The sequence below is a fragment of the Macaca nemestrina genome, unplaced genomic scaffold, assembly GCF_043159975.1.
Source record: "Macaca nemestrina isolate mMacNem1 unplaced genomic scaffold, mMacNem.hap1 Scaffold_46, whole genome shotgun sequence".
Taxonomy (NCBI): domain Eukaryota; kingdom Metazoa; phylum Chordata; class Mammalia; order Primates; family Cercopithecidae; genus Macaca; species Macaca nemestrina.
Genome location: NW_027257675.1, coordinates 667132 through 694872, shown reverse-complemented (window position 1 = coordinate 694872; position 27741 = coordinate 667132). Strand labels below are relative to the sequence as shown.

Here is a 27741-nt window from a genome sequence, read left to right as displayed (position 1 = left end):
GGAGCCCTCCGTGGCAGTGCTTGGGTGGCGGGGCTCCGAGGCTCCAGCCTGACCTCTCCACGGGGTCGACAGGACCGTCTCCGGATGCCAGGAGTCGTGGCATAGGGCTGCCCAGGATGTTGAAAGCACAGGCGGAGTCCGGGGAAAGGAGCGCCGCATCCCAGCCTCAGACCCGCCCGGACGCTGTTCGGGTGAGTCTCCCCGAAAGTCGTGCCCCCGGGATCTCGAAGACGGGTCGGCCTGCGGGCCGGTGGGCTGCTCTCTCAAGCGAGGGTCGTTCTGCTCGAGAGCCGAACCCCGTAGCCTCAGCGCCTGCCTGGGGGTGTTTGTTTCTGCGCAACTGCTGTAGGACTGTCGGTGTGTGTATGTGTTTGTGTGTCTTCCATTTTCGCTTCTCTGTCTGTCTCTCACACTCTGTGAGTTTCTTGCCCTCTCACTGTTGATTGAGGAGTGTGTTTCTGCGTGTGTGTGTTTGTGTGTTTGGAGAAATGTGCCCGATGCGCCAGAAAATGGTGTCTTGCATGTCGGCCTGTCTTTGGTGAGCCTCCCTCTGCGTCTGTGCCTGGTTCATGTGTCCGCTTGTCAACCGTTTTCCCGGCGGTTCCATTTTGGGATTGCCAAGGCTTCGACCACATGAGGAGATGCCTTGCTCCCGGAGCTGTTGAAATCTCATCCCTATCCCCTGGGTTGCAGGAACCCCACTAGCCTGGGTAAGAAAGGCAGCGGCAGCACTGGCTCACCAACAGCTGGGCCCCGGTGTCGCAAGTGGATGTGAGTGATGCCTCCTTTGGGCCGGAGGTTTCCCAGAAAGTCTGCAGACCACGGCTGACTGCAGTCAGCGTGGTGGCCACGATGGAAGGTGACGAGGTTCGCAGGGATAGGCCACCAAGCAGAGCCCGAGCCCTTGCATCCTGCATCGCCAGCAGCACCGTGAGGAGACCCGACCCTGATGACGCCGCGGCCGCAGCACAAGGCCCACGACCCAGGCCCAGACGCCGACCCATCCTCAGCAAATTTCAGGAACCGTGGGCCAGCTGAAGCGTAGGTCCCACCGTCAAAACAAAGGACAGAGGGTCCGCAGGCAGGGCCGAGAGCCTGCAGTGTCGGCCTTGCTCCACCACCGCGGAGCTCGCAGGGTGCAGCAGGCACCGGGCAGTGATCAAGGCTTGCAGATGAGGTTGTGCGGGTCCGCGAGTTCTCCTGCCCAGATTCCAGCCTTTCCGCGGAGACTCCACGTGCACCGCCTCCTCATTGTCCTTGTCTAGGGCCGCGGCAAAGAACCTTGCTCCCATGGCACCACTCCAGGGGCGCAGGAACCTGGGATGAGTAGGTGGAGCAGGGCGAGCACTGCTAGGAACCCAGCTAGAGAGGCGCCCCAGGGCGGCACAAGGGGCCGCATTGAACGTGTCAATCATCTCAAAGATTTTATGACTTTTTTTGATATCTCATAATATCTATAATGTCTATTATATCTTGTGATATAATTATTAACACCACTTTATTGTGATTATTATGATTATTTTTATACCAACACATCTTCAATTATTAATATTCCCAGTTGCTAGAGAAAAATGAGAACGACTAGTTTTGAAAGCCTTACTTCTGCCAATGGAGGCACATTCCAGCAGGTCACCAAAGCAATCCACTTTGCACCACTTTCACAAAAACGTTATTGCACAATTATACTATCCTACCCTTATATACTTTGTGTGTGTGTACTTGTGTGTATGTATGTCATATATGTTATATCTATGTGTGTGTATATATGTGTGTGTGTGTGTATGTGTGTGTGTATATATATATATACACACACACACATAAAGTATGCCAGAGATGAACAAGTATTAGAAAATTAAATGCACACAGGTCATGCCAGTGCTATGTATAATGTGGTGTAGTACCTACAGATGTTCAACAGTGTGGGATCCAGACTGGAACAAGACTACTAGTCTTAAATAATTCTTTCTAGGTTCAGTGTCTGGAAATAATGCTTTGGATCAAACGTGCAAGAAAATTAACGGGTTTTAAAGACTATTCTAAGTCAACTATAACATTTCATTTGGGGATTTCTGTCCCTTATAATATCTAAGTGATTTTGGATGGATTCCTTGAGGCCTGGTTCTTCTTTTCCTCTCTGCACATTGCTGCTCAGAGTGATAAATGAAGTTGTGTTTTGAATAAAATAGCTAAGCATCCTTTTGTGTGCAATGAGCATGATGGTATTTAGACCTACCATTTCTCGGTATGGTGGTTACGGTTATAGTGGGGCTGGGGTATTTACCTGGAGCCTGGATGTCCACTGGGAAGTGACACCCCTGGGAATTTTTTGTGTCAACTTGGCCTCTGATGTCTGCCTGGGGATTGGGTATCCACCTAAGGCCCGATGTTTACCTGGAGCCAGATGTGCACCTGAGGCCTGATGTCCATCTCTGACCTATGTTCACCTGAAGAATAAGTATTCACCTGGGGCCTGATATCCACCTGTAGTATGGGTGTCAACTTTGGGGCTGATGTTCAGGTGGCATCCACTGTATACTTGGGGCCTGGTGTATACATGGAGCCTGGGCATCCACCTGGGACTTGATGTTTAAATATGGTCTGGAGTTCTCTTAGGGCCTACTGTTCACCTGGGGCCCGGGCGTACACCTAGTGCCTGACGTCCCAGGTGGACACCTGGGTACCAGGTGATCTTCAGGGCCTAAGTGAAAACTCCAGTCTCTAAATGGACAACTAGGCCCCAGGCTGATGTTTACTGGGGTCAGATGGACCCAAGTCCCTGAGAACACCCAGGCCCCAGGTGGACATCAGCTCCCAGGTTAATTTCAGGCCCAAGATGGACCTCAGGTCCCACCTGGACACAAGTCCCTAGGTAGATGCATAGGCCCTGGGGAACATCAAGCCTTAGGTGAAGTTCTAGGTTACAGGTGGACATCTTGCTCCAGTTGGACATCTGGTCCCAGGTGGACATCAGTCTCCAGGTGGAAACAAAGTTCCAATCTCCAGTTGGACATCAGGCACCAGGAGGATTTCAGGCCTCCAGCGAATACCAGCTCCCAGGCTGACATCAGGCTACAAATGAACACTGGGCATCTGATGTACATCAGGCCCCAAGTTGACTCCAAGGGCCCAGATGGACATGTGGCCCCATATGAACACTAGTCCCCAGTCAGCTAGGGCCTGGGTCCACCTGGAGCCTGATGTTTAGCTAGAGACTAGATATGCACCTGAGGCCTAGGTATCTATCCAGGGACTGAAGTCAAACTGGGGCCTGATATCCACCTGGGGACTAGGTATCCACCGCGGGTTGATGTCCACCTTGGGCCAGACGACCCTCTGGGGTCTGATGTTCACCTCAGGTCTGGGTGTCCATCTGGGGCCTGGTGCTGATTTGGATTCCAGTGTCTACCTGGAACCTGGAGCCAGGTTGTTCATTTGGAGCCTGGAGTTTTCACCTGGGACCTGGTAGCCACCTGGACCCTGAGTGTCCACATATGTTCTGATTTCCACTTTTGGCCTGAGTGTTCTTCTAGGGCCTGAGTGCCACCTGGGTCCTGATGTTCACCAGGAACCTAGGTATCCACTTGGGGCTTGATGTTCACCTGGGACCTGATGTCCATGTGAGACCTGATATTCACCAAGAGCCTGGGCATCCACCTGTGGCCTGATGTTCAGATGGTTACTAGGAATTCCCCTAAGGCTTGATGTCCACCTGGGGCATAGATAACTACCTGTAGCCTAGTGTCCACCTGGAGCCTAGGTGTCAACCTGGGACATAATGGGCATAATGTCCTTTTGGGGGCCTGCTGTCTACCTGCAGACTGGTGTCTGCCTAGGGCCTGGTATCCACCTGGGGTCTGGTGTCTGCCTGGGGCCTAGTGTTCACCTGAAGACTAAGTATGAACCTTGGACCTCATGTATACGTGGGTACTATTTATCCATCTGGGGACTAGCATTCATCTGGGGCCTCATGTCCACCTAAGCCCTGGGTGTCAACCTGGTGCCTAATGGCCACCAGGGATCTATATACTCACTTGGGGCCTGGTGCTCCCATAGGGCCTAGGTATACACCTGGGGAATGATGTCCAAGTGGAGGTGGATGTCTTAATTGGTGTTGGTGTTCACCTGGGTACAAGGGTGGCCCTGGGGACCGGTGTTCACCTGGAGCCTCATGTGCACTTTGGACCTGCTGTCTACCTAGGGCCTGATGTCCATGTTAAGGCTGGTTGTCCACTTGGGGCCTAATGTCCACCTAAGACCCAGTGTTCACCTAGGGCCTGGGTGTCCACCTGGAGCCTGATGTTCAGCTGGAGACTAAGCATCCGCCTGAGACCTAGGTATCCACCCAGGGTGTGGTGTCGAACTGGGCCCTTATTTCCACCTGAGGACTATCTACCTGAGGCTTGATGTCCACCTGGAGCCCCACCCGGGGCCTGGTGTTCATCTGGGGCCCAGTGCCCACCTGGAACCTGGGTATCAACTTGGGTCTTGGGTGTCCACTTGGAGAGTGATGTGCACCTGGGGCCTGAGTTTCCGCCTAGGACCTGATGACCACCTGAGGCCCAGGTGTCCACCTGGGGTCTGATGTCCACCTGAAGCCTAGGTAACCACCTAGGGCATGGTGTTACCTGTGCCTTGATTTCCACCTGAGCCTGGTGTACACCTGAAGCCTGGTGTCCACCCAAGGCCTGATGTACACCTCAAGCCCAATGTCCACTTGTGGCCTGATGTCAACTTGAAAGCTGATATCCACCTGGGGACGGACGTGCTCCTGGGGCCTGATATCCAACTGGGACCAGATGTTCACCTAACACCTGGAGTTAATCTGGGACTTGATGGTCACCAGGGTCCCAGGTGTCTACCTAGGGCCTAGTGTCCAACTAGGGCCTGATGTCCACCTAGAGTCTAGTATCCACCTTGGCCCTGATGCTACCTGAGGCTTGGGTGTCTACTTAGAACCTGAATGCCCAATTGGGCCCTGATGCCCACCTGGGGCCTGGTGTCCTGTTAGGGCTTGATAGCTACCTAAAGCCTGGGTATCCTCCTGGAGCCTGATGCTCACCTGTAGGCTGGTGTCCATATGGGGCCTGGGTGTCCACCTGTGAGCCTGAGGTACACCTTATGTGCCAGAAAAATGGTATATACCCGGGGCCTGATATACACCTGGAACCTGTGTGTCCACTTGACCCCTGATGTCCACCTGGGGCCTGGTGTTTATCTGGGGCCTATATCCACCTGGGGTCTGAGTGTCCTCATAGGCCTGGATATTCTCCTGGAAACTGGTAGCAACCTGGGGCTTAGCTATACACCTGAGACCCGTGGTCTGTCAGGGGCCTATGTCCACCTTGGGCCTGGTTTTCATCTGAAGCCTCGTGTTCACCTGGACCCTGGGTGTAAACCTGGGGGTTGATGTTCACCAAGGGCCTTTTTATCCACCTGAGACTTAATGTCCACTTGGGGCCTGATTTCCACCTGGAGTCTGGGAGACCACCTGGGAACTGATGTTCAGCTGGACCTGGAGTTCACTTGGGGCCTGTTGTCCACCTGGGGCCTGGGTGTCAACCTAGAGCCTGATGTCCACCTCAGGCCTGATGTCTACTTGTGGCCTAAGTGTGCCTCAGGGGCCTGTTGTTTGCATGTGTCCAGGATATTCTTCAGGGGCATGGGTGACTACTTGGTCCCTGATGTCTCCCTGAGGCCTGGGGGGTCCACCTAGAGCTAGATATTCACCTGACACCTGCATATCCTCCAGTGGCCTGATGTCCACCTATTACCTGGTGTTTATCTGGGGCCTGGAGATCAACCTGGGTCCTGATGTACACCTTGAGTCTAGTGTCCACGTGAGGTCTGACGTTTGCCAGGTGTCCGAAATTCACCTGGGATGTGATACCAACCTGGCTCCTGGATTTTTATGTGGGGCCTCATTTCCATCAAGGGCCTTGGTGCTCACCTGAGCCTGTGTGTCTCTCAGGGACCTGATGTTTCTCGTGGGTCTAGATCTCCACTTGGGCCTTCTGTCCACATGGGAACTGATGTGCTTCTGAGGTTTGATGTTCGGCTAGGGACCAAGTATTCACCTGGGGACTGGTGTCCAGCTGAGGACTGATGTCCAGCTGGGACCTTATGTTTACTTGGGGTTTGGTGTCCACCTGAGGCTTAGGTGTCCCTCTGGGGCCTGAAGTAAACTTGGGGCCTGGTATCTACCCGGGGCTGGATGTTCATCTATGGACTATCTATCTGGGGACTGACGTCTCCCTGTGGCTTGTTCATGCTGGGCATGAGGTCCATTTGGGGCACTGGTGTTGACTTGGGGCCTGATGTGGATCTGGGGCTTGAATCTAAGATCAACTTGATTTTTTTTTTTTTTTTTTGTAAGTGACTTGGTCTTTACACTTGAAGATTCACACACCACATAATTTTTAAGGTTTAATTTTTGTTACAATATATTTTTGAATTTTGTCTCTGGGCCAAAACGTTCAGGTGTATGATAGGTGCCTCTCAACATGTAAATTCAAATTTTGTTTTATCTCAAGAAAGTGTGTGTCTGTGTGTGTGTGTGTCTGCATGTGTGTACATGTGTGCCTGTGTGTGTTTATGAGACTGTTACAGTCTTAAAATTAATTCTATTTCAATGTTTCATATTTCCTCAAAGAAAAAAAATGAAGGAAATAAGTTACTCCAATTACACCTCTGCCAGATTTTCTTTGCATATCTTATCTTCCACACCTATTCCTAATTCTTTTGATAACATTCTTAATTCTGTTTTATTCTCTTAGCTTTGTTTCTATCCCCTATTTCGAACACTATATTTTCAATTAATTCATGCCCTGTCTGAGGAACACTGTAATTTAATCTTAATTTCTGATACACAATTTTTTCCCAATTTTTCTCTGAGACTGATGAGTATCCACTTTGCATTTTATTTTCCTTTTGTCTAGAACTATCATGAAATTTTGGATTTCTGCTTCAAAATATTCTTCTATCTGCCTTTACATGAACAATCACTGTATTTTAAACATTAGTTGTTTTATGTTGTTTCCTATGCTCCATAGCTGTTTTGATTGGGGGGTGTGTGTATGTGTGTGTGTGTATGTGTGTGTGTGAAAACTTAAAATTTTTGAGACTCACTTTCTGTTATTTTTTTCTGTTATTGTTGCTGATCTACAACACTTTTTTTTTCTTGCTGTTGTGTAGTTAAATTTCAAAATAAATTGACGCATTGACTTACATCTGTCTTCTGGTTCTTATCACCTTGTCTGAGTTGCTTTATTATTTCCCTTCAACACCACTTAAAGGGAAAATCACAGGATATCAAAAATGACTTTACAAAGAACAGTTGATAAGAAGCTATGTAAATCTTTAACATGAATAAATGTATAACTTTGAAATTTTAAATTAAACACATAGTATAGGAGAAATAGAAAATATGTTTTAACTAGTCTATTAGTAAACTGGTTAGTAATGTTGAAGGGACAAAACTAAAAAAGCGAAAAAGGTATAAATAACATGATCAATAAACTTTATCTAAAACTATACAAATGTATATTGAACAAATAAAGAATATACATTTTGTTATGCTTTCAAAAGTAGCTCATAAATTAGACAGAGAATAATCAATACATTCTAAATAATCAATATCATATTGTGTTTCTCAACCTCAAAGCCAACAACAACAAAAATTTTCATATATTTAGAAACCACTAAGCCCATCATTAAGTATTCCTGAGGTTAAAGAGAAAACAATAGGTAAATTAATAAATTTAGACACGTAAAGTTTCCGAAAATAAATTTAAAAGAGGAATTGGAGGTATATCTAATTTCAAATAAATTTTTAGAAAAAAACAAAAATATGAAAAAGCACTAAATCTTCTACCTGATAATCTAGAAAGAACATATAAGTAAAATAAAAAGCAGAACATATTTAAGGACTTTAAACCACTTTAAGAAACAATAGATCATTAAAGATTAAAATCTAAAAATGATTTTTCATATTAGAAATTCTAACTAAGAAGAAAATGAATGCAAATGAAACTGAACTTTGAAAAAGAGATAAGTAGAGATGTGATATAGATTTTAAAATGTGGTCTTAAATCAGAAAAAAATAAGTTTATTTGTTTTCCTTTCAGAAATTTCTCCAAACTATCAGAGATAAACAGAAAACAACAAATAACAACAAACAAACAGGAAACAGAAAAGCACAACAACAAGGCCTGTTTATTTCATCCTCTCCTAATAGTCTTCTGTTCATGACTTTGCTTTTTCTGTATATGGGACTGCAGAGAGAAAACACACCAGCCATAACAGTCCAAGTAACAAATTTTCATATGTGCATTATCTTTTCCATTGTAAAGTTCCAAAAGAACACCTCATTATGACTGTACAGTATGTTCAAAAATTCGAACACTAAAGAAATTGCACTTGATAGTTGGACCCGTTCCTTCCATTCATTCAGCAAATGTTTACCAAGTGCCTACCACTATTCTTTTAGGCACCACATATTCAGTAATTAAAAACTCAGTTGAGGTTTCTATTCCCATAAAGTTTTAATTCCAGCATTAGGAGTCAGCTAATAAAAAGGTACATGTAAGCATTGCAAGTGAGAAAAGGCAATGGAATAAGGATGGTTGTGTACAGAGATGGGAATGTTAACTTATGGGAAGTCTTGAGACAAAAATGAGAAAGAATGAATTGAACCACCAGAAAGATGTAGGCAATAGAGTCCAAGAACTGGATGGGGACCAGAAGACGCAGGCCCTGATAGGCCACGTGGATAATTTGCAATTAAATTTGGGAAACTCCATCTTCAACACAGTGAGATCAATAGAAGGAGGTTCATTCTATCAGGTAATGGGAAGTCCGAGGTGGAGGTAGATAGTTTTAATGGCTGAAAAGGCTCAGTGATGTATTCTTTTGGAGCCTCATAGATTTTACGTCACCATTCCAAAATAGTTATGGTTGCTCTGGCCATCACAATTGTATCCCAGATAGGAAACATGAAAGAAAGGGCAACCAGTGTGTGGTAAAACTTGCATCAGGAAAGTCAAAATTCTCAAAGAACTTTCTAGTAGGATTCCATTTCATTACCCAGAATCACAAAGCTGATGACTTCTGGTTGTAAGAAAGATTAGAAATTATGTTGCTGAATGCAGCGGGTTTGGCCTAAGTCAAGTTGCTCACCACACTGAAAGCCAATCATTAAGACAAGGAGTGTTTCCAGAGAAGAAAGGCTTTAATGCAGATGCCATCAGCCAGGACATAGGAGATCAGCTTTAAGTCAGTCTCCCACCCCAACTAAAATTAGAGGTGTATCTAGTGGGAAATGAATGTAACTACATACAGGAAAATAGGAATCAGGAAGGGGTGAGTAAGAGGAGTTGGTCAACAAGCAGCAGGTGCATCTTATCATCCAATGCACTGTTGGAAAGTTTCAGTTCCTTGATACTGTCTGTGAGTCCTGGTGGTTGGTTTTCTAAGAAAGGAATTCAGATAAAACAAATGTAATTTTCTTCAACTTCAGTTGTATGGGAAAGCTGAGCCAGTTTAAATTAGGGTTTCATGTTAACTGCAATTTCTTTTGCACCAACCTGAGAACTAAGCATTACATATTCATGATTCCAGCCCTGAAGGTGTTCTGATAAGAAGGCATAACAGAATGATGGATACTGGATGGGCAACACTATTAGTCTTTGCCATCCGAGAGTCAGAAGTTCTGATTTTATCACATGTGCGTTGGAAGGCCTTTAGATGGTTTTCAGCAGCAAGTATCATACTTAGATGTAAATGTTACATTGACATTTTGCCTGCTGCATGGAGAGTGAGTTGTAGGCAGGTGGCAGTAGGAGCCAGGACAACTGAGGATGTCACTATAGACATCCAGGTGAGAATCAGTGGTGGCCTGGAACATCATGAAATTAATGGACACAGAGAGAAGTGGAAAGAATAAAAACAATGTTCTGGAGAGATGCAGGACTTATTCACGAAATGAAAATGCAGAGCAAGGGAACAATAGCCCCCAGGGATGAATGAAACCTAAAATTTAGACTTGAGGATCTCGAAGACCATGGTGCTTGAGATGGGGGGACTTTGGTAGGAATAGGATTGAGGGTGGTGGACGTCAAGAGTTCTGTAACCATCTGCTGTGTAGGAGATGTTCTTAGACATCCAGATGGAGTTACCAGTCAGTAGCCTATCACCTCTGACTCTGGAGGTCTGAGAACAGGGCAGGTGAGAGAACATGGCAAGAACTCTGTGAGGAATTAGAGATATAGGAGGTTACACCCTTGACCAAAGTATAACCAGCAAGTCCTGTTCAATCTGCTGAGTTTTAGAGTCAGGCTCAGAAAAGGGCCCAGAGCATGGGCAGGAGGATCCACAAGCTTCCCAGGGTTCTTCCTGGGCCAGGGCCCCCTGCCCAGCACAGCCTTGGAAGGTCAAGATTAGGGTCCTGCAGTCCACCTCTGTGGGTACCTGGAATCGGATGGTCCCACCTGTCATAGTGTAGGTACAGGGGATTAAGCCCCTATTTTCTCCTTTTTATGATGTGATTTATTTGGAGCATGGAACCACAGGTTTCTATGTACTCAGAAGAATCTGTTGGCCTTGGTTCTTTCTGAATGACTGAGTGTGTGCAGAGACACTTGGAAAATGCTTTTTACTCCTGGGGGGTCCTTCAGAGCAGAGAGAGGCTTGGGGGCTTGGGTGATGATTTCAGATAAGACAGAATGTTTCCAGGTACTGGACTCTGTGTCAAAAATCCTGAGACAAGAGCAGGCCACATTGGGTCCGTGAGGTCCTCATTTGGAAGTTAGTGGAAATCGCTGCCCTGGCCGAGGTAAGGATGCATTGAGAATGAGCTGCATACCTCAGGAGCTGGAGGAAAAAAAGGGACAAGAGAGGCTTCCAAGGTCCCTCTTAGTGCCCATAGAGCCTGCAGTTACTGCTCCTTTGCCTCCTGGGACCCTGGAGAGCCACTAAGTTGATGACCCCCTAATGCAGGTGACTGTTGTGTTCTGTGGTGCTCCTCCTGGCCACGTGGGTGGTGAGAGAACAGCCTCCTGGGTCCCTGGTGCCCACTGGAGCCAGGAGAAAGTCATGCTGAGGTCATGCACTTCCAGTTCTTTTTAATGATCTCCACATTGTGAGGTAGCCAGAAGCAAGAAGGGACGTGTGACACCTTCTTATTGATTCACTCAGCAATTCTGCCCTTAGCACTAGTCCTGTGCCAGGTGCCCTGGTGTGCCCAGCATGTGATACTGAAAATGACCGAGTGGTCTCTCAGCTCCAGGTGCCCACAGTCTGAGGACAAGTGGACATCAGGCCCCAAGTAAATACCTAGTACCTGGTGAACATCAGGTCCCAGATGGACACCCAGGTCTAAGTGGACATCAGGTCCCAGATGAAAATCTGGCCCCAGATGTACATCAGGACTTGAATGGAAACCCAGTACCAGGTGGACATCAGTCCCTAGGTCAACACCAGTCCCCAGGTGGATACCCAATGCGCAGATGGACTTCAGGCCCTAGGTGAACACCAAGGCCCAAGTGGACATTAGGCCACAGGTGGAGGCCCAGGTTTTAGGAGAACACAGGGTCCTACAGGGACATCAGGCCCCAGAAGAATACTTACGTCCCTGGTGAACATCAATCCCTGAGTGGGCACCTAGGTCCCAGATGAACATCAAGGCCCACAATGGACACCAGGCCCCAAATAGATACGTGGTTCCAAGTGTACACCATTTTCCTAGTAAGCATCAGTGCTCAGGTGGACAGTAGCCTCCAGGTGTATATCAGGTCTCTACGTGGACATCCAGGCCCCAGATGTCCAGAGGTGGACATTGGACCACAGGAGGATACCCAGGTCCCAAGTGGACATCAGGCCCTAGGTATATAGCAGCCCTAGGTATATAGCAGACCCCAGGTGAACACCAGGATCCAGGTGGACATCTGACTTCAGCTGTACAGCAGTCTCCAGGTAGATACCTAGGTCGCTTGTGGATTTAAGGCTCCAAATGTACACTAGGTCCCAGGTCAACAATAGGCCCAAGTGAATATATAGGCCTCAGGTGGACATCAGGCACCAAGTTGACACCCAGGACCCAGGTGGATATGAGGCCCCAGATGAACACCAGGCCCAAGGTGGGTATAGACCCCAGGTGGATTCTTAAGCCCCAGATGGACATCAGGCCCATGCTGGCCATAGTTGGTGGTGTGGCGCACCTGCTCTTGGTACAGGGAGATGGAGAAGTTGGACCCATCAAACAGTTCCTCATTGATCTCCTGTGTGGAACTCTGCAGAGAGAGTGCCTGACACCCATTTTTTGACATTCTTGGTGAAATTTAGTTATCTTGTTTATTTCAACTGTCTTTATATTACTATTTTGTGTTTATGTCATCCAAAAATGGTGGGTTTTTTTTTTTTTTTTTTTTTTTTTTTTTTTTTTGTCATAGGAAGGAGAATCGGAGGGTAGAATATAGTCATGGCTCTATGAGACTACTGTTGGAGCCAATCCAACCCTGGAGAGTGTGTGGTCCTCAATGGACAGGCATCCATTTTGACATATTTTGCTGTGGGTCACCAGAAAACCTGGACTAGGTTGTCCTTTCTCCTTCCTTCATAGTTTTGCGCATTTCCCTGTGTGATGGGGTTTGGAGGTAGAGCCTTGGGAAGTGATTAGGCCATGAAGGCAGAGACCTCGTGTATGGGATTCATGCTCCTATCAAAGGGACCACAGAGAGATCCCTCATCCCTTCTGTCATGTGAGGACACGGTAGAAACATGGCTGTCTATGAAACAGAAAACCAGCCCTCACCAGACATGGAATCCACTGACCACTTGACCTGAGATTTTACCATCTCCAGAACTGTGAGAAGTCAATTTGTTGTTTATTAGCTACCTAGTCTATGGCATTCTGTTTTCACCCCAGATTAGCAAAAATACCAACATAGCAACTTGCACACATAATTTTTGGAAAGAAACTGTGATACTAAATCTTTGATGGTAAAAGGTGATCTATCTGCCTGAGAAATGAACCTACATGATCCCTCTTTCCACAATAAACCAGAGGGAGAGTCAAAACAGGTAAAAGTACAAAAGCACACAACTGTTAGAGGTTTCCAGGACGCCTCAAAAATATCATCTGCAACATTAGGGAGTGAAAGAAGGCATTCAAGTTTCAAAAAGTCAAACTTTATTTAAATGTCATTGTATAAACTTTAAATTGTAACACTATGAATAAATCCTTGGGCAGGTGGAGGCATGGAGACCCTGATGTGCAGCTGCTGAGTTTGGAAGCTTCCTTCGGAGACACCCCCTGACCCCCTCACCCTTTGCCTGACTGTCAAGAAGAGCCCATCCCAGGCAGCAAACAGCCCAGATGCCCAGCAGAGAGCAAACCTCCATGCCTGGAGGAGGCCACCTCTGGGACAGGAGGAGCTGCTGGAACCCCTCCTTGCAGGCTTCTTTTCCTGCTCTCTAGCAACTCCTTCAAGCAGGCAAACACACCCAGCAGCAGCAGCAGCAGGCTCTTCAGCAGCAGGGCTGTGGCTCTGCCAGATGAGAGAAGCCCCTCTCTAGTAAGGCATAGGATCCCAGACTGCACACCCTGTTCTCTGCCTCCATGGCTCCCACTGTGTCCCGGACTGAGAGTAGCGTGGGAGCTGCTGGCTGGGGCAGTGCTGGCCCAACCCTCCTTGCCAGCTGTAGCTTCAGCCATGCTAAAAGCTGAGCATGGCTAGAGCAAGTGACATGGCTGAGGCCAGTGGCTAGAGCAAGTGACATGAAGTCAGGCAGCTCCTCACTGGGCTAGACTTCGGCAGTCCCAAGGCAGGGACAGGAGGTCTCTGGAGCTGCCTCTAGCTCCACCACTGTCCCTGGAAGGGGGTCTTCCCCTGGTGCTGGCACTAACTCAACAGCTGGTGCTGGAAATAACTGTATTTCTGCACATGAAGCAGGAGCTGAGAAAGGAGAATGGTCTCCAATGTCACTCACTTTCCACTGGAATTTCCAAACACAAAAACAACTTCACTGAATTTATAGGAATTTTAGCCCCAAAACAGCACTCCCAGATAGTCTTCCAGACTGGAGGTCACCTCACCATGTGCCTGTACATCAGTGGGCTTCAGAGGCTCCAGCTTGTCAAGGACAATGTGCAGATGCAGCCCTATTCATATCAGTGGTGATCCTCAGCCCGGAAGGGCCTGCCCTGGGCTGTCCTGTGATACCTGGGCCTTCTGCCAAATATGCAGAGGCATCTGGGGTGAGGGATGAGCCTTCGTCAGCATCATCAGAAATGGCTCTCACTCTGGGCCTTCCTGAAGCAGGAGCCTTGAGATGTGGGGATATAGCAAGAGAACATCTTACTCTCTTGAGCATCTCCCAGTCAGTGAGCTGGCTACAGGGCTGACTCTAGGATATGAACACCTGGTTACCAGAATCCTAAGTTCTGTTAGGGTCTGTCATCAAGAAAGTGAAGTCACTTTTTTAAGGTTCCATCCCCTCAACCGCTTCCTTCCGTAAGACCTACTCAGGCCCCCACTGGGCTGCTGACTGCTCACCCTCCCTGCAGGTCAACTCCTTACCTTTACACAGTTGTATCCACCCAGGGCCTGCTTGTAGATCTGTGCCTGGGGTTCACCAGGGACCTAGGAATCCACTTGGGGCCTGGGATTCAACAGGGACCTAATGTTACACTGGGGATTGGATAGCCTGAATTCCACCTTGGGCCTCCATGTCCACCTGAGGCTGGTGATCACTGGGGCCTGGGTGTCACTTAAGGTCTGATGTGTGCCTGGAACCTGATGTCTACCTAGGGCCTGATGACCACCCGGGGACTGGGTGTCCATCTAACGTCTACCTAGAGCCTAAGTATCTATCGTAGGTATGGTGTCTGCCTGCAGCCTGAGGTCCACATGAGTCTGGTGTTCAGCTGGGGCCTGTGGTCCACTGGGGCCTTGGTGTCCACTTCGGGCCTGGTTGTCAACTTGGGGCCTGATATACAGCCTGAGTCCAGTGTTCACCTGTGGCCTGATGTCTACCTGGTGACTGGTGTCCTCCTGGAAATGGTTTATCCATGCAGGCCCTGATGTCTACTTGGGGCTGAAAGTCCCTCTGGAGCTAGACATCCACTTGCGGCCTGATGTCCATCTAGGGCCTGGTGTCCACCTGGACTGTGATGTTCACCTGGGGCTAGGTGTCCACATGGGGCCTGATGTCCATATGAAGCCTGGGTGTCCACTAGGACCTGATGTTCACCATGGGCCTAGATATCCACCTGAGGCCTGATATCTACCTGGTGACCTGTGTCCATCTGAAGGTTGGTGTCCACCTGGGCCTGATAACCACCTAAGATTTGGTGTTTATCTGAGGCCTGGGTGACCACCTGATATCTCATGTTCAGCTGGGGCCCAGAGTTCAACTGGGGACTATGTGTCAACCTGGTGCACATCTGAGGACTAGGTACCCACCTGGGTGCTGGTGTTCACTGGAGCCTGATGTCCACCTGGGGCCTTGTATTTACCTAGGGCCTAAGCAATCATGTGGGCCCTGAGTGTCTTTATGGGGTCTAGAGTTCTCCTGGAGCCTGGTGCCTGCCTGGAGCTTCGGTGTACATCTGTGACCTGATATCCACCTTGGGATGGATGTGTACCTGGGCACAGATGTCCACGTGGGACTGAGTGTTCACCTGGTTCCTGATGTCCACCTGGGGCCTGATGTTCACCTGAAGCTTGATACCCACCTGGGGCATGGACGTTTGCCAAAAATCTGACGTTCAGCTGTGGCCTGAAGTTTACGTATGCCTGATGTCCACCTAGGGTTCACAGTTCATCTGGGGCTTGATGCCCACCTGGGGCCTGGGTTTCCACATAGAGCCTGGCATTGACTTGGGATCAAGGTATTTACCTAGGACCTGGGTGTCCACTTGGGGCCTGACTTCCACTTGGTTCTTGGTGTCAGGCAGAGGGCTGAGTGTTCACTTGGGTCCTAGATAAGATCCATATGACTGATGTCCATATGGGGCCTGAGAACCACTTGAGGCCTGCCATTAACCTACGGCATATTGTCCACCTGGGGTCTGGGAGTCAAACTGGAATGTGATGTCCCCCTGGGGCGTGGAGGTCACCCTGGGTCCTGATGCACTCCTCCAGTCCAGTGTCCAACAGAAGCCTGATGTAAACCTGGAGCCTGATGTCCACCTGTGGCCAGATGACCACCTTGAGTGGCATGTTCATCAAGAGACTAGGTATCCACACGGGAACTGGGGTCCACCTGGGGCCTGATGTCTACCTTAGGCCTGGCATTATTTGGGGTCTGTGTGTACATCTGGGGCCTGATGTTCAGTTGGGCCCTGGTTTCCACCTGCAGTTCACCATCTAACTCAGGCCTGATGTCCACTCTGGACCTAGGTATCCATCTGAGGCCTGGTCTTTACCTGGTCTTTACCATAGGTCTTTACCTATGTCCATTTGGATTCTGATGTCCACCTGGGGCCTGATGATTACCTGAGGCTTGATGTTCACCTGGGGCCTGGGTGTCCACCTGGAGGCAAATATGCGCTTAAGGCCTGGCATCCTCCTGGGGCCTTATATTCACCTGTGTCCTGGTGTCCGTCTGGGGCCTGGGTGTCAAACAGGGGTTAATATACACCTGGAGCACAGTATCCACCTGGGGCCTGATATCCACCTGAGGCCTTGGTGTGCATTTGGGACCTGGTGTCCATCTGCAGCACAGGTGTCCATCTGGTGCTTGGGTGTTCACCCGATGTTCATCAGGGGCCTAGGTATCCATTTGGGGCCTGAAGTTCATCTGGAACCTGGTATTCACCTAGGGCATGAGTATCCACCTGGCTCCTGATGTTCAGATGGGGACTGAGTATAGACCTGGGACCTGATATCCACCTTGGGTATAGGTATCCACGTGGAGCTTGATATCCGCCTAGTGCCTGTGTGTCAGCCTAGAGCCTGATGCCCACCCGGGAACTAGGTACACAGCTGGTTTTTTGTTCACTTGAGGCCTGGTGTCCACTTGGGAACTGACGTCTAACTGGGGATTAGGTATCCACCTGCAGAGTGGTGTCCAGCTGGGGCTTTATAAATCCCTGGGACATGTTGTTCACTCGGGCTTGATGTACACCTAAGACCTGGAAATCCAACTGAGGCTGATGTCCAGTTAGAGCATAGGTATCTACTTAGGGTCTCATATCCATCTGGAGCCTAATGTCCACCTGGGGACTTGTAGCTACCCAGGGTCTTGGGTGTCCACTTGGGGCTTGAGTGTACTCTTGGGGTCTGGGGTTCTCCTGGAACCTGCTGTCTGCTTAAGGCTTGGGAATATAACTGTGGCCTGATGTAAACCTATAAATGGATATTCACCTGGGGACAGATGTCCACTTGGGGCCTGAGTGTCCACATGGTGCCTGATGTCTACCTGGGGTCTGGTGTTCACCTGAGGCCTGATATCCACCAGGAGCCTAGGTATCCACCTGAGTCCTGGTTTCTATCTGGGACCTGATGTCCGCCTAGGTCTGGTATTCACCTAGTCCTGGATGTTACTACCCACCTGGTCCTGGATGTTAACTTGCAGACTGATGTAGACCTCAAGTTCAGGGTCCACCTGGGACCTTATGGCAACCTTGAGCCTGACGTTCGCCTGGGGACTGATGTTCACCTTTGACCTAATGTCCACCTGATGACTGGATATTCACCCACAGCCAAATGTCCACCTGAGGCCAGATGGCCAACTGTGGCCAGATGTGCAACTGAGGTCTGGGTATTCCCTTGGGACTTGATGTTCAGCTGGGGCCTAAGGTTAACCCAGGCCATGATGTCAAACTGAAGCTTGATGTCCACCTGGGGCCTGGGTGGCCAGATGTGCAACTGGGGCCTGGGTATCCAGCTGGGGCCTAAGTGTCCTTCTCATGCCACCTGATATCCACCAGTTGGCCTCGTGTTCATCTGGAGATGTGGGGTCAACTGGCAGCCTGATGTGCACATAGATTCCAATGTCCTCTCGGGGCCTGATGTACACCCGGGGCCTAGTATCCACTTGGGGCCTGGGATTTTACTGTTGGCCTGATGTTCACCGAGGTCCTAGGAATCTTTCCTGACTGGTGTCCACCTGGGTACTGATGTTCAGCTTGGGACTTGAGTGCTTACCTGGGACCTGATGCCCACTTGGGGCATAGGTATTCACCTAGGGCCTGGTGTTCACTTGGGGCCTGGTGTATACCTGGGGCCTGATATCAACCTTGAATCTAGGTGTTCACTTGGGAACTGCTGTCCACCTGGTGCATGGTTATTAACCTAGGACCTGATACCCACCTGGAGTTCAGTGTCCACCTTGGGCCTGTTGTGCACCTGTGTGCCCACTGGCTATTTACTTAAAACTGAGGTTTACCTAGGGCTAGATGTACACCTGAGACCTGATGTCCGCCTGTGGTCTTATGTTCACCTGGGGACTGATGTACATCTGGAGCACAAGTATACCCATGGGGCCTTTCGTCCACCTGGACTGTGTGCGTCAACCTCAGGGCCAATGTCCACCTGGAATCCAGTGTCTAATAGAGCCTAATGTACTCATGGGGCTCTGGCAGTCACCTGGGACCTGATATTCAGATATGGTCTTGAGTTTACATGGGGCCTGGTATCTACCTATGGCCTTGGTGTACACCTGGAACCAGATACCCCAGGGGGGTACCTGGGTCCCAGATGGTCATTAGGTCCTAGCTGGAAACTCAGGCTCCAGATGCACATCAGGCTGCAAGTGGACACACAGGTCACAGGGTGATACCCAGGTTCCAGGTGGACACTGGGCTCAAGAGGAACACAATGGCCCAGGTGGACATCCTGCCCTGAGGTGGACATCAGGCCCCAGATAGACATCTGGCCCCAGCTGGATACCTAGGCCCCAGTCATTGGCCCTAGGTAGATGCAGCCATATGTGACTAAGGTCATCCAGAATCTAATGTCCACCTGGACCCTGGGTGTCCACATAGGGCCATGTATCTGTATGGGGCCTCAGCATCCACCAGGGCCTGATGTTCCCCAAAGGCCTAGATATCCACCTGAGGCCTGATGTCCACCTGGGGCCTGATGTCCACCTAATACTTGGTGTTTAGCTGGGGCCTGGGTGACATCCTGGGATCTGATGTTCAGCTGAGGGCCAGATTTCAGCTGGGACCTGTGTGTCAACCCAATGCCTGATGCACACCTGCAGATGAGGTATACACCTAGGGTCTGCTGTTCACTGGGGACAGGTGTCCAGCTGTGGCCTGGTGACCACATGAGTCCTAGTGTTCATCAAGTGCCTGGTGTCCACCTGGGACTGGGCTTCCACCTGGGATCTGATGTTGATGGCAGGGGGGAGGCCTGTTGTGTACTTGAGATGTGGGGGGTCCACCTGGGGCCTGATGTCCACCTTGGGCCTTGTATTTACCTATGGCCTGGGCATTCACCCAGAGCTTAAGTGTACCCTTGGGGCTTGGGTATATATATGTGGCCTGATGTCCACCTTGGGACAGATGTCTACCTGGGGACATACGTTCACGTGGGGCCTGATATGGTTTGGCTGTGACCCTACCTAAATCTCATCTTGAATTGTAGCTCCCACAATTTCCATGTGTCATGGGAAGGACCCAATGGGAGGTAACTGAATCACGAGGGTGAGTCTTTCCTGTGCTGTGTTCGTGATAGTGAATAGGTCTCACGAGATCTGATGGTTTTGTAAAGGGCACTTCCCCTAAACAAGCTCTCTTGCCTGCCACCATGTAAGATTTGATTTTGCTCCTCATTCACCTTCAGCCATGATTGTGAGGACTCCCCAGCCATGTGGAACTGTGAGTGCATTAAACCTCTTACCTTTATAAATGTCCCAGTCTCAGGTATGTCCTTATTAGCAGCATGAAAACAGACTAATACAGTAAATTGGTACCAAGAGTGAGGTGCTGCTGCAAAGATACCCAAAAATGTAAAAACGTCCTTGGAACTGGGTAACAGGCAGAGCTTGGAACAGTTTGGAGGGCTCACAAGAGGACAGGAAGAGGTGGGAATGTTTGGAACTTCCTAGAGACTTGCTGAATGGCAATGGCTTTGATCAAAATGCTGACAGGAACTTGTTGGGAACTGAAATAAAGGTGACTCTTGCTATGTTTTAGAAAAGAGGCTGGCAGCATTTTGACCCTTCCCTAGAGACTGTTGGAACTTTGGGCTTGAGAGAGTTGATTTAAGGCATCTAGTGGAAGAAATTTCTAAGCGGTAAAGTGTTCAAATGGTGGATTGGGTACTGTTAAAGGCACTCAGTTTTATGTATTCAAAAAGATATGGTTTGTAATTGGAAATTACATTTAAAAGGGAAGCAGAGCATAGAAGTTTGGAAAAAATTTCCAGCCTGATGATACAATAGAAAAGAAAAACCCATTTTCTGAGGAGAAATTCAAGCTGGAAGCAGAAATTTGCATAAGTAACAAGGAGTCAAATGTTAATTACCAATATAATGGGGGAAAATGTCTCCAGGGCATGTCAGAGGTCTTCACAGCAGCCCCTCCCATCAAATGCCTGGAGACCTAGGAAGAACAAATGGTTTCATGGGCCTGCCCCAGGACCTTGCTGCTTTGCGCAGTCTAAAGACTTGGTGCCCTGCATCCCAGGTATGGCTAAAAGAGGCCAATGTAGCATTCAAGCCTTTGCTTCAGAGGGTGCAAGCCCCAAGCCTTGGTGGTTTACATGTGTTGTTGGGCCTGCAGGTGCACAGAAATCAAGAACTGAGATCTGGGAACCTCCTCCTAGATTTCAGACGATGTATAGAAATGGCTGGATGTCCATGCAGAGGTGTGCTGCAGGAATGAATCTCTCATGGAGAACCTCTGCCACGGTGGTATAGAAGGAAAATGTGAGATGCAAGCCCCCACACAGAGTCTCCACTGGGGCACTGCCTAGTGGAGCTGTGAGAAGATGGCCACCATCCTCCAAACCCCAGAATGGTAGATCCACTGACAGCTTGCACTGTTTGCCTGGAAAAGCCAGACACTTGACACCAGCCTGCGAAATCAGCCAGGAGGGGTGGTTGTGCCCTGCAAAGCCACAGGGGCAGAGCTGCTTAAGACCATGGGGACCCACCTCTTGCATGAGCATGTCCTGGATGTGAGACATGAAGTCAAAGAAAATCATTTTGGAGCTTTAAGACATGGGCAAGGACTTCATTTTTAAAACACCAAAAGCAATGGCCCCAGGGGTACACCAGATTCCTCGTAGGCATAAGGCCCCAGGAGGACACCAGAATCCAGGTGTACATAAAGCCACCGGTTGACACCAAGCCCTCAGATGAATACCAGGCCAACTGGTAGACATTAGGCACATGAGAATACTTGGGGACCAGGTGGGTATCAGGCCCCAGGTGAACATCAAACTTCAGGTGGACATCATTCTCCAAGTAAACTCTAGCCCCAGCTAAACATCAGGCTCCAGGTGGAAGCCCAGACTCCAGACTCCAGGTGCACTTCTGGCCACAGTTGAACATCTGTGCCCAGCTGAACATCAGACCATGGATGGATAGCTAGTCCCCAGGTGGACATCAGGTCAAAAGTGAATATAAGTCTCGAGGAAGACATCTCGCCCCAGGTGGATACTGAACTGGAGGTTTACATCAGACCCCATGTTGACAGCAAGACCCAGGTAGACAGCAGACCCCAGGTGAAGACCAGGCCCAGGCGGATACTGAACTAGAGGTTTACATCAGACCCTAGATTGGCATTCAGTCCCCAGGTGGTCATGACACCTTAACTAGACACCAAGTCTTCAGGTTGATACCCAAGTCCCAGGTGGACACCAGGTCAAAGATGAACACAAGACCTAAGGTTGACATTCAAGCCCCAAGTGGACACCAGGCCCTAGGTGAATAATATGACCCAGGGAATCATTAGGACCCAGCTGCATACCAGTCCCCAGGTTTACCAGAAGCTCCCAGTGGTTTCCTAAGCTCTAGTTGGACATGAGGTCTCCAGTAGACACCCAGGACTAAGGTGGACATCAAGCATCAGAGGGACATCTGGCCACAGATTAACATCAAGCCTCACAGTATCTAAAGAAGCCCTTTAGTTTAATTAGATCCCATTTGTCAATTTTGGATTTTGTGTCCACCTGGTGTCTAATGTCTAACTGGGGCCTGGTGTTTCTCTGAGGCCTTATATCCATCTGGGGCCTGGGCATCCATTTGAGGCCTGATATCTACCTAAGACTTGGTGTTTAATTGGGGCACAGATTTCTTCCTGGAGCTTGATGTTCATATGGAGCCTGAAGTTCACCTGTGCCTGTTGTCTACCTGAGGCCTATGTGTCAACCTGGGGCCTGATAACCACCTTGAATTCAGTGTTCACCTGGGGCCTGACGTCTGCCTGGAGTCTGGGTGTCCACATAGGGCCTGATGTTGGCTTGGGACTGAAGTATTTACCTAGGGCCTGGGTGTCTACTTAGAGCCTGACTTCTACCTGGTTCAGTGTGTCAACCTGGGGCCTGATGTCCACTTAGGGCCTAGGTAAGCTCCTTATGACTGAAGTCCACATGGGGGCTGAAACCATGTCAGACCTTGTGTTAACCTAGGGCCTAGTGTCCACCTGGGGCCTGCCTGTGACCTGGTGACCCCCTGGGGTCAAGGTATCCACCTTGGGCCTGATGACCAATTGGAGCTTAAGGATCTACCTAGAGACTGGCGTCAACCTGGAGCCTGATGTCCACTTGGGGTTTGGTGTACACCTTGGGCCTGATGTCCACCTGGGCACGGGTGTACACTTTGGGCCCAGTGTGCCCCTGAAACCTGGGTGTCAACCTGGGTCTTGATGCACACCTTTAGTCAAGTGTTTAACTGGGGCCTGATGAAATAGTGGGGCCTGATTTACACCTGTAGACTGGGTATCCACCTGGGGCCTGATGTCCACCTGCAGCCAGATGTCCTCCTGGCACCATATGTCTACCTGGAGTCTGGTGTTCGCCTTGAACATGATGTATTCCAAGAGAGTAGGCATGCACATTGGGCCTGGGGTCCTGATGTCTACCTGAGGCTGGTATTGAACTGGGGCCTGTGTGTTCACTTGGAGTCTGATGTTCATTTGGAACCTGGTGTTCACTTAGGACATAGGTATCCACCTGGAATCTGATTTTCAACTGGGGAGTGGATATAGACCTGGGACCTGATGGCCACCTATGGTGTATGTAACCCAACCACCTGCGGCCTAGTGTTCACCTGAGGCCTGATATCCACCTGGTACCTGTGTGTCAATCTAGTGCCTAGTGTCTGCTTGAAAACTAGGTAGACACCTTGGGCTTGGTGTTCACCTAGGGCATGGTGTTCATCTTGCACCAAGTGTCCACCTGGATCCTGTGAATCAACCTGTGGCCTACGTGGCCACTTGGAGCTTTATGTGCACCTGCGGCCTGAAAGTTTCCTAGGATCTGATGACCACTGGGGCCCAGGTATCCACGTGGGGCATCAGGCTCCAGGTGTACACCCAGGCTCCATGTGGACACCAGGCCAGGAGAACTCCAGTCCTTATCTGAACATCAGGTCCTAGGTAGATGACCAGGCCCCATGTGTACAGCAGGCCCCAGGTATGCACTGGACTCCAGGTGGACACCAGCACTCAGTTGGATACACACACTCAAGGTGGAAACCAGGCCCCAGGTGAACTGCTACATGCCAGGTGAACATCACGTCTCAGGTGGACACCTGGACCCCAGGTGGATACTAGGCTCTAAATCAATACCAGGCCTCAGGTGGTCCTCAGGAACCATGTGCACCTTAGTCATCAGGAGGTAACCTAGGCCCAAAGTGTACATCAGGTTCCATGTTGACACAAGAACTACTTGGAAGTCAGGCCCTGGGTAGACACCCAGGCCCTAGGTCCCAAGTTGACACCAGGCCTTATGTGAATACTTATAACTCAGGTCATCATCACACCTCAGGTGGACATCTGAGTTCATCTGGAACCTGGTGTTACAGGCCCCACATCAACGCCAAGTCGTAGGTGGATACCCAATCCCTAGGTGGACATTAGAGCTCAGATTGACACAAAGACCCCAGTAGACATGATGTACCAATGAATATCCAGGCCCCAGCTAAATACCCAGGCCCCAAATTGACACCAGGGTCTATGAGGACACACAGGACCCAGGTAGAAAACAGGCCCAAGGTGGACACTGGACTGTAAATCAGGTCCTAGGTTGACAACCACGCTTCAAGTTGACACCAGGCCCCAAGTGAACATCTGGCCCCAGCTTGACACTAGTCCCCTGGTGAATACCTAGGCTCAAGGTTGACATCAGGCCCCACGTGAACACTAGACCCCAAATACACACTTATGCCCTAAGTGGACATCAGGTCTCAGGTGTTTACCCAGTCCCAAGGTGAATATCAGGACACAGATGGGCACCAGTTATCAAGTGGATTCCTAGTCCCCAGGTGAATATCAGGCCCTAGGTGGATACCAGGATCCTGGTAGACATCAGGCCCCAAGAGGACGCTAGAACCCAGGAGTACATTAGGCCATAGGTTAACACCAAGGCACCAGAGGAATACCAGGCCAACTTGTGAACATTAGGCCCGAGAAGGGTCCTCGGGCCTCAGGTGGATATCAGGCTCCAGGTGAACATCCAGCACCCAGATGAACATCAAGCTTCAGGTAGACATCATGCCTCAGTTGAACTCCAGGCTCCAGCTGAACATCAGGCTCCAGGTGGATGCCCAGCTTCCAGGTGCACATCTGGCCACAGTTGGACATTCAACCCCAAGTGACCCTCAGGCCATGGGTGAATACACAGCTTCCAGGTGGACATGAGATCAAAGGTGAACATCAGTCCCCCAGTGGACATCAGGCCCAAGGTGGATACCCAGGCTCCCAGTGAATTTCAGACACCAGGTTGACATTCAGACCCCCAGTGGTCATCTGGCCTCATGCGAACACTCAGACCCCAGGTGCACATGATGTCTCAACTGGACACTAACTCCTGGTTTGATACCCAAGTCCCAGGTGGACACCAGGTCCAAGGTTGACACTTAAGCCCTATGTGAACACCACACTCTAGGTGATAATTCAACCCAGGTGGTCATTAGGACCCAGCTGGATACCAGTCCCCAGGTTAACACAAGGCCCCCGGTGGGTATCTAGGCACCAGCGGGACATCAGGCCCTATGTAAACACCCCAGTCCCAGGTGAACACCATGCCCCAGGTAGGCATTAGGCCCTAGGTGAACACGGGGCCACAGGTGGACATCTAGCCCCTGGGCAACATCCAGCCCCAGGTGGACATAACCATTTCCATGCATAAACCATTCCCAGGTGGACATCAGGCCTCAAGAGGATGACAGTCACCAGGTAGACATCAGGCCTCAGATGGACACCAAGGTCCCAGATGTACAGCAGGCCCCAGCTGAAACCCAGACTCATGTGGACATCAGCCCACAGGTAGACACCATGCCTTAGGTAGATACCCAACTTCAGGTGGATATCAGACCCAAGGTGGACATCCAGTCCCCAGATGGACATTCAGGACCTAGGCACACATCAGGCCTTAAGTGGACAACCAGGCCCCAGGTTGATATCAAGTTCCCAGGTGATCACCAGGCCCCAGGTAGGCACCAGACCTTAGGTGAACAACAGGATGCAGTAGGTCATCAGGACACAGCTGGATACAAGTCCCCGGTGAATGCAAGGCCCTATTGGGACATAGATCTAAGGCAGACATCAGGTCCCAGGTGGACATACAGGCCCGAGGTGGAATTCATCCTGAGGGGGACATTCGGCCCCAGATGCACATAGGGCCCCAGGTGAATACCCAGTTCCCAGGTGGACATCAGCCCACAGGTCAACCACAGTCCCCAGGTTGATACCTGGTCCCCAGGAGGCTACCCAATCTGCAGGGTAACATTAGGCCCCTGTAGGATTCCAGGCCCCAAGTGGATTCCTAGGCCCATGGTGAATATCAGGTACAGGTGTCCAAGAGGCCCTGGGTGGACATAACTGTGTACAGGTAAGGAGTTGACCTGTGGGGAGGGTGAACAGTCAGCAGCCCAGTGGGGTCCTAAGTAGGTCTTCTGGAAGGAGGAAACTGAGGGGATGGAACCTTAAAGAAGTAACCTCACTTCCTTGGCGACAGACCCTAAGGGAACTTAGAATTTTGGTAAACAGGCCTGGAGGCTCACACCCGCAATCCCAGCACTTTGGGAGGCTGAGGTGGGCAGATCATGAGGTCAGGAGTTCGAGACCAGCCTGATCAAAATGGTAAAACCCCCATCTCTACTAAAAATACAAAAAAATTAAAAATTAGAAAAAATCTAGCTGAGTGTGGTGGTGCATGCCTCGTGCCTGTAATCTCAGCTACTCAGGAGACTGAGGCAGGAGAACTGATTGAACCCAGGAGGTGGAGGTTGCAGTGAGCTGAGATCGTGCCACTGCACTCCAGCCTGGGCAACAGAATGAGACTCTATCTCAAAAAAAAAAAAAAAAGAATTCTGGTAACCAGGAACCCACATCCTAGAGTCAGCCCCGTAGCCTGTTCACTTGGTGGGAGATACTCAAGAGAGCAAGATGTAATCGTGCTGCATCCCACATCTCGAGGCTCCTGCTTCAGGAATGGTGGGAGTGAGCGCCTTTCTTTTCCAGTGATGCCCATGTATGCTCATCCCTCACTCCAGATGCCTCTGGCCATTTGGCAGAAGCCCCCCAGGCCCCAGGTAGCACAGGACAGGAGTCACCAGGTAGACATCAGGCTCGCAGGTACAATCGTGGTGTGCTATAGCCTTGAACTGCTAGGCTCAAGTCATCCTCCTGCCTCAGCCTCCCAAGTAGCTGGGAGTACAGGTGCATGCCACCTTGCCTAACTACAAATCCAGATTCTTATAGTGACAGTTGATTAGATGGTTCTCTTCTAGAAATAGAAGCTCAAAGATTGCACGTGCATCTCCTGGAAATATTTCTTTTGTCTTTTTTTTTTTTTTTTTTTAGATGGAATCTCACTCTGTTGCCCATGTTGGAGTGCAATGGCACAATCTTGGCTCACTCCAACCTCCACCTCCCAGGTTCAAGTGATTTTTCTGCCTCAGCCTCCTGAGTAGCTGGGACTACAGGCGCTTGCCACCACGCCTGGCTAATTTTTATATTTTTAGTAGAGACAGTATTTCACCATGTTGGTTAGGATGGTCTCGAACTCCTGACTGCATGATCCACCCACCTCGGCCTCCCAAAGTGCTGGGATTACAAGCGCACCACCATGGCCGGCCTCCTGGAAACATTTCTAAAACCCAGGTGAATATGCCTCCTAAGTTTTCCAAGCTGACAAAAACTCTGGGATAAGTAACAGATGGATTTGGGAAATTGCAAAAGTGTAGCACAAAGCTAGTATAATTTATGCCTTATAAAAGACTGGCTCAAAGTAGTTTTTCCTTTAATTAAATATTTATGTTATAGCCAGAAACAGCAAGTGGTCTTTGTGTGGTCAGGACTGGCTTGCAATATGTCTATTTAAAAAAGAAAATGAATGGCCATGAAATAGTAATTCTTTACATGTTAACAGTAGATTCTGCTCTTTCCCTGCCTGAAGGCAAACAGAATGGCTAGAGATAACCAATCAGCTGCATTTGGAAACATACTTTAATAAAAAGACTGGGAGGACAGGTTCAATTAGGAAGTGGATCCGAGGTTTTAGTGAAGCCAGATGATGAGAAATACTCAGCCCTTTACCATTTATCTGGGGGCCGCGAAGGTGA

At 49.5% G+C, this 27741-nt stretch overlaps 1 long non-coding RNA gene across 1 annotated transcript; it reads left to right on the top strand.

Annotated features, from left to right (window-relative positions):
• On the top strand, window positions 1–27741 carry LOC139361392 (uncharacterized). The gene is made up of 3 exons (XR_011618959.1): window positions 1–191; window positions 8124–8841; window positions 26981–27741. It is a non-coding gene; the product is annotated as an uncharacterized lncRNA (long non-coding RNA).